Below are 13,737 nucleotides of genomic sequence, written 5' to 3' on the forward strand. Positions count from 1 at the left end.
GCAAATGAATTATCCTTCCCCTATTTTAATTCCCCTTATTGTTTTCAACCCATTTGCTTCCCCATCGAACCGGTTTAAACTGATTTCAAATGGTTTCAGAAACATTTCAAACCATTTCAAAATTTCCCTTGCATCGCTCAAAATTTTCCTTGTATCTCATCATCCTCACGAAGTTGGCCAGGTTGTATCTCACTCCGTACTCATCTTCATTCCACACTCATCTTCATTCCACACTCACTGACAACGCAAATCGCTCTCACCAGCCTTTGCCGTATCAATCCACTTTCTCTCAGCTTGCTCGTGCTCGTATCCACCGAACCCCCCGGGTTCGGGTTTCGGACAACCATCGTTCAGGTCCGTCAGGACACTCTGCCATCGCCAATTTTCCACACCAGCCAGCCGAACTGTGGCCCGCAGAGTCGGCACTTTTCCACCGGCGCACAGGCACAACACGCACAACAGCAATCGTGTTCGCCCGAGACGCGACGGAAACGAAGCGGAAAGGAAAATAGCCAGCAAACTCGCTTCGGGTGGCGAGACCGGGTGCTCTAGGGCACACCGTGCGTACCGTCCTCAGTCGCGAACCGAACCTGCTCGACGTTCGACACGACACGTGCGGGAGAAAACGCCGTCGCGCCCGTTTCTCGATTCCGTGAGGGGGAAAAAACGTTCGCAAAACACGGATTAGGAGCAAATACACGTTTTTAAGGTGCGTGAATCTGTGTGTGCATGTTTTTGTGTGTCGTCCACGACAGCACAAGGAAGTGGAAATCAGTGACCGAAGTGAGTAATCCTGGTTGGAAATTAATTGGTAAAGGTAAAAAAAAACAAAAACATCGCTTCGATACTTTGGGTTTTATAGCGCGTTGTTTGTGTTCAGTGATGCCACATTAAAGATGGGTCTACGTTTTCTACCACCCAAAAAACGGAGCAAAAGGTGTGCCAAGTTCATCCTTGTTTTCGAAAGTGTTGGGTGGGTGTACGTGTGACAGTGTATTTGTGCGCCGTATTTTTTGTCGCTTTCGCTGAAGGAAAGCAGCAAGAAAAGGGCATCGAGTAACGCGCTCAAAACAAACCCCTTCAGCTCAGCCAGAGAGAGCGCACACAGTAAACTTGAACCCGAACTGTATCGTCAAGAAACTGCAAAAGCCATTTTGCCATGGTTAGAAGTTCTTCTTCCTTCCACCACCAGCCGGGTACACCTTCCATCAAATTGTGTACAACCGGAGACCGGAGTTCGAAATAAATGGAGAAAAAAATATCGTAAAAATAAAAAACCCTTCGGTAGCGTACTCGCTCGCTTGCTCGCTGCGTGAGAACTTTGGGTCATGCACGCATATCCTTCCGGCAACGAAGGGTACACACACTCACATTTGCGAGTGACTGGAAGCGCTGGAAGAAGAAAATTGAAACGAAAAAGAAACAAGCTCGTTAATATCGACAGGAAAACAGAACCACACACACACACACACACTTGTGACCGTCCCGTTCACGGGTTCTGCAATTTCAGCCCTTTAACGGGACCTCATCGTCCGGGACCACCACTTCACTGCGGCATGACGGTGAATTGCGGTAAAAATTGAACCACGCTTCCCCACCTTCCCTTTCTTTTCCACCCGTCCTTCCTCTCTGACCTACCAGCAGAAAATGTCCTTGTCCCTCAGTGCTGCTTCTACCGCCATTTCCCGGCACAAGTGGTTCTGGTTCCGGTTCGGTATTTTTCCCTGCTTTGTGTACAAGCATTTGTGTAGTTGCGTTAGTGTGTGTGTGTGTGTGTGTGTGTGTGTGTGTGTGTGTGTGTGTGTGTGTGTGTGTGTGTGTGTGTGTGTGTGTGTGTGTGTGTGTGTGTGTGTGTGTGTGTGTGTGTGTGTGTGTGTATGTGTGTGTGTGTGAATGAAACTGTCGTGTCGGTTGCGGAAATCAACAACAGCACCAAACTATGCTGAGGGAGAAATGTATTCCACGGCGACAGTGGCGTGAAACGGAAGCTTTCTTTTTTTAGTTTCTTTTTTAGTTTTCCTAGCATAAAAAAACAAAGGAGAAAAAGCGTCATTTACAACATTCTTGAGGCATATTCGTAGTGGAAAATAGTGTGAAACTGACACAGTTACACACACACACACACACACACACACACACACACACGCTTCCATGTCGTGTGAATATCGGCCAAAGTATTGAAGATTAATGATTGACCTGCTGGCTCCTGCCGTCCTGACGACGAACCTGTACGTGCAGCAGAAGCAGATTGCAGCATTTCAGGCGCAACTCAGGGAAGACGAGCAGCATTGTGCAGGTGTTATGATACCAGAAGTAAAGTGCACAACGTGCTTCCACCCCGATCGTAGCAAACCGAGTGAAGTGAAGTGAACGCTTTTTATGCCTTCTTAAAGCAACCGCAAGCAGTCGTGGTGCTCGTGTGTTTTGTGTGTAGTAAGGCAGGTTGAATATCGTTTCCCTATTTCTCCACAGTTTCAGAACTCGAGAAGAAACAGGTTTCCCATTCGTAAGCGCAGCACAATCGCAAGTGAATCGATTTCGTCAAGCACAGTTGCATAAATCTTGCTGAATTCATCACAAAAGTTAAGTGATTCCCAACGCTTGAGCGTAACGTTTACGCGCCTTTTGCGCCTGTTTTTGCGTACGTCAACAGTTCCAGGCGCGGCCCCAAAACTTCCAGAAGCACCGCAGAACAGAAGGGCCGGGCGTTAAGTGGGTAAGTTTGGGTGGAGAGTACCGTTGCTGGCATTTCTAGGAAACGGTTGTTTGTTCAGCCGCTCTGTTTACTATCGGCAGAAGCTGTAAATTATCTTCCGAACGGAAGTTCTCTCGTTGACCCGTTGCGCTGGAGTGGACCTCGCTGGTTCGGCCTTCTCCCAAACTGGACCGTTATTGGACACAGCAAGGGTGTGTGTGTGTGTGTTTTGGTTGCGCAAAAGTTTAGGCTGACTTGGTGTTGGGGAGCACGTACTGTATATTTGAATGCCAGAAAGAAGTTTCATGACGGTGGAAGAAGTGGACTGTATTTGGTGGCAAAGTGGATGCATACTCGCCTGGGGTAGAGAATGCCTCAAATTTGAACGAGCTTTATGCCATTATTTAACAAACGACTATTGAAAGCAAAACAGAAAGACAAGCTTTCAGCAGAACCAATTACCAAAGCGACCAAAGTTAGTAGTAACAGCACGAAACTGTCATTCAAAACTGTCCGATCTTTCCCTCTCTCTCTCTTGCACTGACATTTTTTGACACTGCTTCATCTGCTTCATTTTAGGATGGGAAGAATACACATCTGAAAGGATGCAAGCATAATGAAAATGAGTTCAAAATTGTAATGGAAGTAAAAAATGAAACGAAATTTTTACTAGAAAGCATTAAGAGAAGAATAAGGACGAACGAATGAAGCACGATGATAGAATTTAAATAAAAAATTACCACCAACTCCCGTGTCCACTGTGAAATTGAACGCAGCGGGAATGGTCACGGTGAGTTGACAGTTTTAAATAGATATTTTCTATGTTACCCTTTGACATTTTCTTGTTCAGTTGGGGGAAGATGGATGCGGTTGGTTGGAATGCGTTGCGAACGAAAAAAAAAAAATGCGATAAAATCGCTGGCAATGTAAGCATTAACAACATTTGTGTTTTTTGTTTTGCTTTCCTATTGTAACACGTTTCATTCAACCCGTTTCCTAGAAGCTCAGTGTTTGGGAAACATAATTGATGAATGATCTGTGGATTATTATGGGTTTTACTGTAGCAGATGCTTTGATTGGCACATTTAGAGCGGAGATTAGCATCAACAAAAAGGTTTTTTTTTGTTATGGTATGATAACAAAGCAGTTTTTTGTATTGCTTTTTACTTGTACAGAGTTTTGTAAGTGTAATTAGTAGATGTAACACTAATGACAGCCTTTTGCATTCGTATGGGGCAGTTTTTTTAAATAAATTATAATGAACAATTCTGATTTTGGTTACAATAGCTCATATACTAGGAATTTTGACTATTATTAAACTGTAACAATTCGACGAAATTGCTGCATTTTTCCCCTCGCCATAGATTAATATGCGTAGCGCCAAAATGTATGCAATATTTGTGTTTGTAATGTGCCCGTATTCATATCCAGTCGTTAAACTACGGAAAGTGTTGCATTTTGCATACATTTAGGCGCACGTTTTAGGCGTGAACGAGGAAAGCTGTACAGTTGCGCTCAGACGGTACTTCTAGCAATAACTGTGCCAAATATTTTGTTATACCTTTGTGAAGAATAGAGCCTAAATGTATGCAATACAATATTATTAGTCAACTTCCCAAACAATCGATCACATAGCTTACTTACAACGGTGGTCAAAATGAAGGTTTCAAGGTTTGTACGAACAGTTTACATTCGCCCCGATAACGAGGCCACCAACAATCCTATCTCGCAACTGGAAAACAGTGGAGAGAACAAAAAATAAACAAATCACCGCACTAAAACCTTTAATCACAACCCATTCCAGCCCACGGGGTCAGGTGTCTCAAATGGACCCACGACTCGTAAAACCGCACCAAACGCCAAACGCCGGTAATGAGTGCTCCGTTATTATGTATGAATTCATAAATTCAATTACAGGATTTGCGACATTTACGGCGATTTCATAGACCGATTTGATGAATGTTTGCCTATCCCCTCACCCACCCACCGTTCACTATCGGCAGTGGCAGTGGCTGCAAATCTTGAAACCGTTACCGTTTTGGAATTAATTGCCATCTCGAACGCTGATAGGAGCGTTCCATAGAAGTGTACCTTTTGAGAACGGATTACTCTGGCACAGGCCGGCGGTGGAATGAAATAATTTATGCACTCGGACGAACGGAGAGCATGGAATTTCGTCACTGACCAGAAAAATGCGTCCACCGGTTTGAGTGTCGGCTACTGTCGGCCTTAGACTCCGAGCCTCGGACCTCGAGCTGCCAGCATTAGCGCACAAGGAGGAGCCCGAACGCCACGTCCCCGGTATCAGTTAATTAAAATGAAACATTCAACAACCACAATTCGAATAAAAGTTCATGTTTTCTCCATTTCGGGAAAAAGCAATTTACGATCCAATGGTCCCGGCCAGCGTCCTTCCGGACCGTTGCTGGAGTTTTCGGGCCCGAATTTTCGGTCACAATTTGATAAACTAACTGCGACTAACTCAAAATGTTCGGTGGACGTGGGCAACCAGTGTTGCCAAAAACGCGTCCTCGTCTGCCCGTGGTATGACGCTACCTAAGCCCATACACACACACACACATGGGATAGGCATATGGGCAACAACTATTACATGAAACGGAGCGGAGTCAAAACCGCAAGCCACGGCGCAACAACGGCGCTCGGCAGAAATTGTAGTTTAATGTACACGCCCGTGTTGGATCCGAGCGGGCCTGTGAGCTGTACCCGCGAACGCATGCGAAACGAAACGTGTAACGATCGTTCGGTTTCCCAAACAAGGCCCAACTCGCTCGGTAGGCGCAACGTTTTTCGGCAGCAATAAGAGAGCAGGATGGGGCAGGCTAGTTTTTCCCTCCTGCAGAGCCTATAAAACCGTTATCGCAATTTAAATAACATTAGCAGAAATCCATACACTCCGGGGTTGGGAAGAAACCCGGCCCAGGCCTTTCCGGGGGCCATGTGGTTCGCGTTTCCAGCTCCACGGCGCCGTCGGTGTTGGAGTTGTTTAATATTTTGCTGCACGTTTGTGTACATCTCCGCCTCACTGCTTCGCGCTTTGTACCATTTTCAAAACATTCCATGGTTCTGTTACGCCCTGCAGAGAAGTAGAAGGAGGAGGAGGTTGTTTTTTCTTTCTTTGCACGACAAATTCGTTGCTGCCTTTTATTTTGTTTTTGACCAGAGAAGGAGCGTTTTGCGCGTTTTGTGCGCCTTCCCCACTAAAAATGGTCCATACGTGGTGCTGTTAGCTCGACTGTTCACTTGCACACGGCACGCTCGCTTTCTTGAAACCAAGTGAAACCTGACCTCTCCATGGTGGTACCATCGTGTCCCCAAAACCCCGCCTCGTACCCCGGCCATTAAAAGTGCGAGTTCGGTTATTGCCGTTTGGGGAAGTTTGATGAATTTTTGATGGCGTTCTCTTATGCGCCCCAACTTTAACGACGCTTTTTGGGGTGGGAAGGGAACCAAACCACCCGAGCCCAGGCCAGGTCATCCCTTACACCTTAAGGTTAGCTTTACGCGACTGCCTGTAGGTCAGCCGTAGTTTTGTGTGGGGTTTGTCCGGGCCATAAAGCCGCAGCTTGGCAAAACGGGTCCAACATCATCGACATTAGCGAAGCGCTCGGGGCGCACGATCGGCAGTGGCGCAATTTGTCTCGTATTCACTTTGCCCTCGTGCTCTTGGGCGGCTTTAAAGTGGCATCATCAACGTTTGTCGTGGTTGAGGGGGGGGGTGAGCTAAAAGGTTTGAAGATGTGTTCTTTGGCTTTCCCTTTCCCTTAACACTTCTCTTTGCCACGGGAAAACTCCAACAGCGAAAGGAGTTTTGCTCACACCCGAACGCTTGTGTTTGCCCATTTAGGGTTCATTTGGTCGCCATTTGTAATGTGCCGTGGCTGCATCCTTTCTTCTGTCAATTTTTGCACATCCAACCCCCTTTCCTGTGAACTATCTCACAGGGCATCGACCACAGCCACAAAACCGACGTAAATTAAAACTTGTGGAATTGGGCATTTTATTTGCCAGTTTCGTGCAACACGCAGCATCCCTTTTGTTTTGTTTTTTCACTTCTTGCTATTCATGTTTCATTTTGCAAGCAGCCCCCTCGAACTGAACAAACAAACCCGATAACCCTGTGCCTAATGAGACGGAGGCTGAGGGCTGAGGCTGACAATACGCATTTTTCAACGCATTAACCTCGGCACTGGTCGGCAGGTTTCGCACGCGTGATTAACCGATTTGCGCGTGGAAAAATGAGCCACCGCGGCAGGTTCGCTTGCCCGTACCAGTGAGAGCCAGACAGATTAATGAGTGCGAAAATCAGGGGGGAGATAGGGAGGGAGGGTGGTAAAGTGCAGCTTAATCGGATAAGGTCGTTACGGTGCGTTTGGACACATCAATAAAATATACCAATTTGTGTAAACACTTCAAGCGAGGTTAATGCATGATGAAGGTAGATTACACAAACGCAAACACACACACACACACACACACACACACACACACACACACACACACACACACACACACACACACACACACACACACACACACACACACACACACACACACACACACACACACACACACACACACACACACACACACACACACACACACACACACACACACACACACACACACACACACACACACACACACACACACACACACACACACACACACACACACACACACACACACACACACACACACACACATACACACACACACACACACACACCGACACACGCGCGGCGCAATACAATCCGATTGATGAATTACCACCGCTTTGGGCTGCGATTTTAAACATAAAGCCGATGATTGCACACAGCGAGATAATTCTTTTCCAGCGTAATTACAGCTTTACGGTGTGGGATAATAATTTCGTGCAAAAAAAAATATATATAAAAAATACCGGGAGGTTACGATTGCTGAAACGCTCTACGGCTCATATATCGCGTGCAAATAAAACTTTGATCGTTTTACACATTTGGTACGATGATAATTGCAAGTTCGATTGGAAAGCGAGTTTTGAGCTATAAAAATGGTTACGTTTTTGTTCATCGTTCTTTGACGGGTATTAATAGAACATTTTGTATTGCGTTTTGCATACATTTAGGAGTTATTTTTACAGGAAGTTATTAAATTTTCCATATTTAATATGCAACGCCTGTTTGTATGCAATTTCAAATGTTGGATCATGGTTTTGGATAGTATTTTTCAAACATTGTGTAATTTTATAATTAGTTTCCCTTTTTGCGTTAAAGCTTAATGCGTTAAAGCTTTACTCTAAGGTTCTGGGTAAATACACATTGCATACCGCTAGGCGCTAGGCGCAGAAAGGTCACGATATTGAGAAGCTCTACTTTGCCCACAACCATTCGCCACTTCTTTATAGTTTTGCGATCATTTTTTAACAAAGCATATAATCAATTGAGGTGTGGGATGGGTAGATATGTTTCGTTGAAAAAGTTAAAAATATAGATTCGAGCATTCTGGAAAATTCTACCTCAATCGAATTGATTGCCACTTTGAAGGAAGAATGACAACGCTACCGATAACTAGCGAAAGCATCAATTGCAATGATTGTTCGCCATTCCTTGCCCACGCTCAGATAAGTTTGCGTTCCACACAACCCACCTACCGAGCCAATCAAGCCGAGCCGACACTTCAGACAATTCAATTAACGAAAAAGTGCGTTCCCATTTCAACCAGAACCTCACACGCTTTACGCTTTAGAGAAATTCCAACCAGCGCTTTGTCATGCCAGGTGCTCGTCGGTCGGTCGGTTGGTGAAACACAATCAATCCTCCCGTACACACCTGATCGATCTGTCCGTGTGTGGGCTGGGTTTTACAAACTTTCCACCCAATACCCCAAAAACACCCCTCCTCACTCCGCCCAGTGATCCCGTGATCGGAACGTAATCATCAAAGCAGCAGGTCGCGCTCGAAGCGCTTTGCCGCTTTTCGCATTCCCGCAATTAATACCGCATCAGGCTGAAATAGGTAGAGGGCGAGCGGCAAGGACGTTCTGTTGCTGCCCCTCTGGCACGTTTTGGTGGTAGGTGAAATAATTCCTCAAATCAAAACCAGCACCCAACCGTGCTGATTAGTTCGTTCGAAATCAAACACCCACCCGCAACCGCCAAATCACCTTCTTCGGGTGAGGTCTTTGGGCTCCGTCCTCGGTCGACGGCAAGGCTCACAACAGGCCGGCGTGTTGGTGTTGATAGAGTGGTAAACTCCGGTTGTCACTCACGCGGAACTACACCTGCAGCTGAAGATCCTTGGAATGCCTCGGGAACATCGGCTGTCCCGCACTCACTGCCGCGCATGTCACTGTTTGCGTTTGCTAAGAGTTCGTTAAACAATCGTTGGCTTCGTGATTGGAATTGACGCGCGGTTGTGGCAAGGCATGTGAACCTGTGTGCACAAAAGGAGTGTTAGAGCGCTTGTGCTGCTCAGAGGCACTCCACAAAAAAAAGCCCCACTGGAGGAAAGAAGCAAGAATCGTAAGTAATTCTCGAATTATCAATCAATTTAATAATTCCTCGCATGTCGCCACGGCACCCCGCAGGGCCAACCTGCCTTAATGGTCTTTTGTCCGAGCGAGTCTGTAGTCTACGGTACGGGTAAATAAGGCAAGATATTCTCAAGATTGCACACGTACTTCATCGGCGAGCCACTGCCGGACGGGCAGGCGGCCGTGCTAACTCGAGAAACGTGGCACACGTTGGCTACGAAGGCGATCGCGTTAAAGGGACACACGGCCTCTAGAGATACCTTTGCACAATATGGACCCGGCTCGCCGGGCAAATGCCCACAGCCCAGGAAGGTGCACACGCGATAAGCGGCGCATGAAAAACGGTGTCCAAGCGGTCGATGCTGCGGGCACAAAGCTACTACCTACACACATAAGCGCACTATAATAAACTGTGCATGTCCGTGATTGGATTGCCTCTTGCCTGCATGCTGGTGTGCCTTCGCACTACATCCACAACACGCCACCTGACCTGATTCCTGCGAACGTCCTGTCCCAAGCCCGGAAGAAAATAGTCAGCAGCGTCCCGGCAGTTTCCGGTGGGACAGTGTTCGATGGAGGCGCCTGTTGGAGAAAAGAAAATGTTTGAAAACATTTGCGATCCTGCCACCGCGGGGACGGCGGTGCTTGTTGAGGTTGGCAGGGAAAATGTAGGAAGAATACACACACACACGGTTTACCTTACGTTTCCTTCCCAATAACAAGCTGCCGCTGCGAAGGAATCGGGTCGGGCCTCAACACGGGTCGGTGGAATCTGAAGGAAGTGGGTACACGATTCTTTGCAGAAATTCCCCGGCGAGGAGGGAGCTCGCCTGGGAGAGTCAAATTCGATCCCGTGACCAAGACCAAGGGATGATAATGCAATCCGACAGGCACGGAGACTCGGGGATTTGCTCAAGCACTGTTGTCCTGGCTTTATGTTTGGCTCTTGCTTAAAAATCTGCTGGCTTGAAAAAAAAGGAACAAGGAAGGCAGCAAAATCGACCACCATTTCGACGTTCTTCCGCTACTGCGAACGACCTGCCAGAGCCGTTCCTTATTCCTCCTGCTTCCCGGCGCTAAGTATTGCATTCGATCGTCTAAACGGACGGGATCGTAGGCGAATTATGGCAGGCGAGCGCGCAAATCGCATCGGACGTGGCTGGAGAGCGGAATGACCCACGGGCACGGCACGGTCGAAAGCACGTCCCAGGGCTCTGCCAGGGAGCGAACGGACAGCAGCGCGGTGCTCTATTTGGTATTTCTCCCCCCCTCTGCTAACTTCCTGGTTCCTAGTCCCTCTTTCTTTGCACCCAAAATCCATCCATCGATGCTTGAGGACGTCATTCTCACGTACCACGGCGTGGTTTTTTTTCCCTCTTATTTCTTTCCTCATTCTCCATCAAACCCGACATGTGGATGGCGCTTTAAGCGCTGTCCGACAGGGGGACACGGAATTTGTGGCAGCAGCTAAACTAAACGTTGCGCTCCTCGTCTCGCCGTCAACAGCAAGATGGAAGGCATCGGTCCTCTAACGGTTGACGGCGTCCGGCGATCGAAGCATTTCGGGTGTTTGTGCCACACACGAAGACGGCTCGACAAATTCTGCCCCATGCTTTCCTCGTGCCTCCTCCGTGATCTCGAGCTCCCCGAATCTCTTTGATAGTGAATGTGTGTGGGTTTTTCTCCCTCCCACTCCAGTGTATTTTTAGCTGTGTGTGTGCGGGAAGAATGTTTTCCCTCGTTTCCCGATCGCTGCAAAAGCGCTGGGGGAAGCTTGGATGGATGCTTAAAATTTCAATCACGTAATATCGTTTCAAATAGTGTGGATTTTTTTTTCGTTTCGTTCACTGTTGTTGTGTTTTTGCCGGTTTTTTGGTATCGTTTGGTTGCCACAGTTTGCCCCGTTCCGTCGTGATGTCCTTTAAAACCGTATGCCTCCCCGCGAGGCTGGCACCCAAAACCCAGGGCGCCCGTAACCCCTTTTGCGAGAAGGGCTTTGGCCGCTGTGGCACGTTCTGGCCTGGCTAGTGATGGAGCTGTGCGGTGGCCTTGCCCTCCTACCTGCCATCCCAGGCAGGCAGAGTTCGGCGGAAATATTTATTAAACCTTTTCCGAGCCAATGGTCCATTAAATATCGAACGAAATTGGTCGGACCCGGTACCGAAGATGCGACAGTCCACGGATCGAGTGTGTCGCCACCCGCCAGAACCAGCGGAGAAGCTCGCTTTGGCTCGCTGCCATCAAGGACACAGTGCCAGTCGGCAAAGTACAGCGAAAATGACCTAACACAACCTTTCCCAACGTGTGGGCATCGAACGTCCTGGCAAGAAAGAGAGCGATCGGAGACGAGAAATCCTTAATCGTAGGATGATGATTTCGAGCGAAAGTAGGTGGAAAATAGCTCCAAACTGCTGTCGACTTGACAGTCCAGGGGCCGGTGGCCCAGGCAGGCTGCTTCGATTTTTTATGATGATTACTTCTGTCGTTATTTGCGGTCCACGAAATACGGTGTGGGCACTGATTTGGCAGAATTTGATCGATCATAATAGCACCGGCGTAGGTTCGCTCTGCTGCGCTGTGGTCAACGAGCTTAGTTTGCTGGTCTTACGAGAAATGGGATGAAAATCACTGCTCCATCGGTGTGTGCTGTGGCGTATTTCTGGGCGAGAAGGATAGCTAATTAATGATTCAACCAATCGTGAACTCGTTTCCCAGGATTGGGAGATTAGCAGAGAGATAGAGAGAGTGTGTGTGTGTGTGTGTGTTGGTTTCAGCACGGCGCGCTAGTAGAAACTGATATCGGAAATCACTAACGCAGAATGGTTTATAGTGGCAATAGGAAAGCGATTAAAAGATCCAAATGGCAAAAAAGAGAATTTGAAAAGGCATGATTCAACATTTCAGCGATGCTGGATAGCAGCAATCAGACATTCGTGATTTATTTCGAAGCTTTAGTCGTTTTACTGCATTCGTTTCTGCAATTGGGTCGATTTTGTTCTTTACATTGCATACCCAAAGGCGCTTTTTGTACGTAGTACTAAATTGTTGTACAAAAACGCCTAGACTTATGCAATTTTCATAACAGACAATCATTTCGAGGCATTTCGTGAGTTTTGTGCTGATAAATTTTTAAATCTTTGTGGCAGGTAACAGTTTCAATTTTCCTGCATAAGGTTCAGATTTATACATGATATAAGGAAAATATATCTCTTATTATTGAAAAATGTTTGTTCTACATTTATCTTGTTAAAAAATTTATGAATTTGTATTAATTTCAATTTCAAGATTTAAAACATCTACCCGCAACAGCTAATCGTCCTATTCCTTCCTACTCAACTTCCCGCCGTGATTGTCCAGGAAGCAGAAAAACGTCCGATCGATAAAATCATTTCTCTATCTCGCCGCAGTACAACCTCGAAAAAGATTCATTTTTCACCACCATCACTACCACCACCACCATCACCACTCCCAACTACCATCATTACCATCACCCCAAGCGCCGTGCCGCAATCATTACGGCTACCATTCGTTTCGTTTCGCTCGTTTCCAATTATTATTACGTCCTTCACGCATCGGCGCTAACAAAATGCAAAGTTATAACAATAATATCACTAATGGTTGCCGCCGTCGAAATTGCGGGGCAGGCGAAAACACCGGTGCCCGTTGCCAACCTTTTGCCAACGCACCAAGGCGCGTTTTTCCGGGAAGCCTGCGCATTTCCAGAAGGTGGGCAAAAATTGATTTTGAAGATTTTATGCTGTGCGTCTGTCACAGTAGAACAAACAACCGTGGCACGTGCACGTGGAGGCATGCCATTTTTTTCGCGGAGTTGCTACTTTGCAAAGAGAAATGGCCAAATGCGGTAACGCAACGGGCAGGAAAACTTTTGTACGTGCGAATGGTTTGCTTGGGTTGGCGTTGTTTAGCAAAGGGAAACTGGAAGCTTCTTAACTTGTTTACTGGCATTAAGGTTGGTTTGGAACATTTTTACATCCTGCTGTTCATTCTATTGTTAGTCATAAATACATTAGCAGGTTTTTTTTGCATTCAATAGATTCCCGTTTTCCCTTCCCTTATTAATGACCTAAGCGGATAACGCACGCTTTTCAAAATCGAACACAAACTCCAAATCAAATTCACTACTTTATAAGCTGCATTTTTATGCATTCGGCAGTAAAAAAACAACTGAAGTTAACTTTGATGCTTTGTGGCGAAGCGTATGCAACAACGCAGGCACAAATATTAACTAAGCCGATTAAGGGATTAGTGCTGGTAAGCTGCTACATTAGCAGATTGCAAAGTTTGTTGCGTGCTAAGCCGGCCAGGGCTGGACATTCCATCCAGCGTTTGGTTATTTTAAAGCTTCCAGGAAACAGCAGACGGATCGTGTGCGAAAAGCACTCGATTGCTAAAGAAACTGTTTGAAAAATCACACACCCTGATGGAACCATAAATAGCTAATGCTTTAGCAGAACCAAAACTGCCCCTACCCTCCACACCGTTATGCTAAC

General features: G+C 46.7%; 1 protein-coding gene across 2 annotated transcripts in view; it reads left to right on the top strand.

Moving 5' to 3' along the window:
* Positions 1 to 451: 451 nt before the first annotated feature.
* LOC120901926 (nephrin-like) overlaps positions 452 to 13,737 on the top strand; it is a 95,276-nt gene continuing 81,990 nt past the window's right edge. Inside the window, exons 1-3 of one of the 2 annotated variants that reach the window (XM_040310290.1) lie at positions 452 to 817; positions 2,473 to 2,716; positions 3,275 to 3,485. The gene's annotated coding sequence lies outside the window, so the exon portion shown is untranslated. The remainder of the gene's footprint in view (positions 818 to 2,472; positions 2,717 to 3,274; positions 3,486 to 13,737) is intronic. The other variant, XM_040310291.1, reaches the window with a different exon arrangement.

Source organism: Anopheles arabiensis, chromosome 3 (assembly GCF_016920715.1).
Source record: "Anopheles arabiensis isolate DONGOLA chromosome 3, AaraD3, whole genome shotgun sequence".
Classification (NCBI taxonomy): Eukaryota; Metazoa; Arthropoda; class Insecta; order Diptera; family Culicidae; genus Anopheles; species Anopheles arabiensis.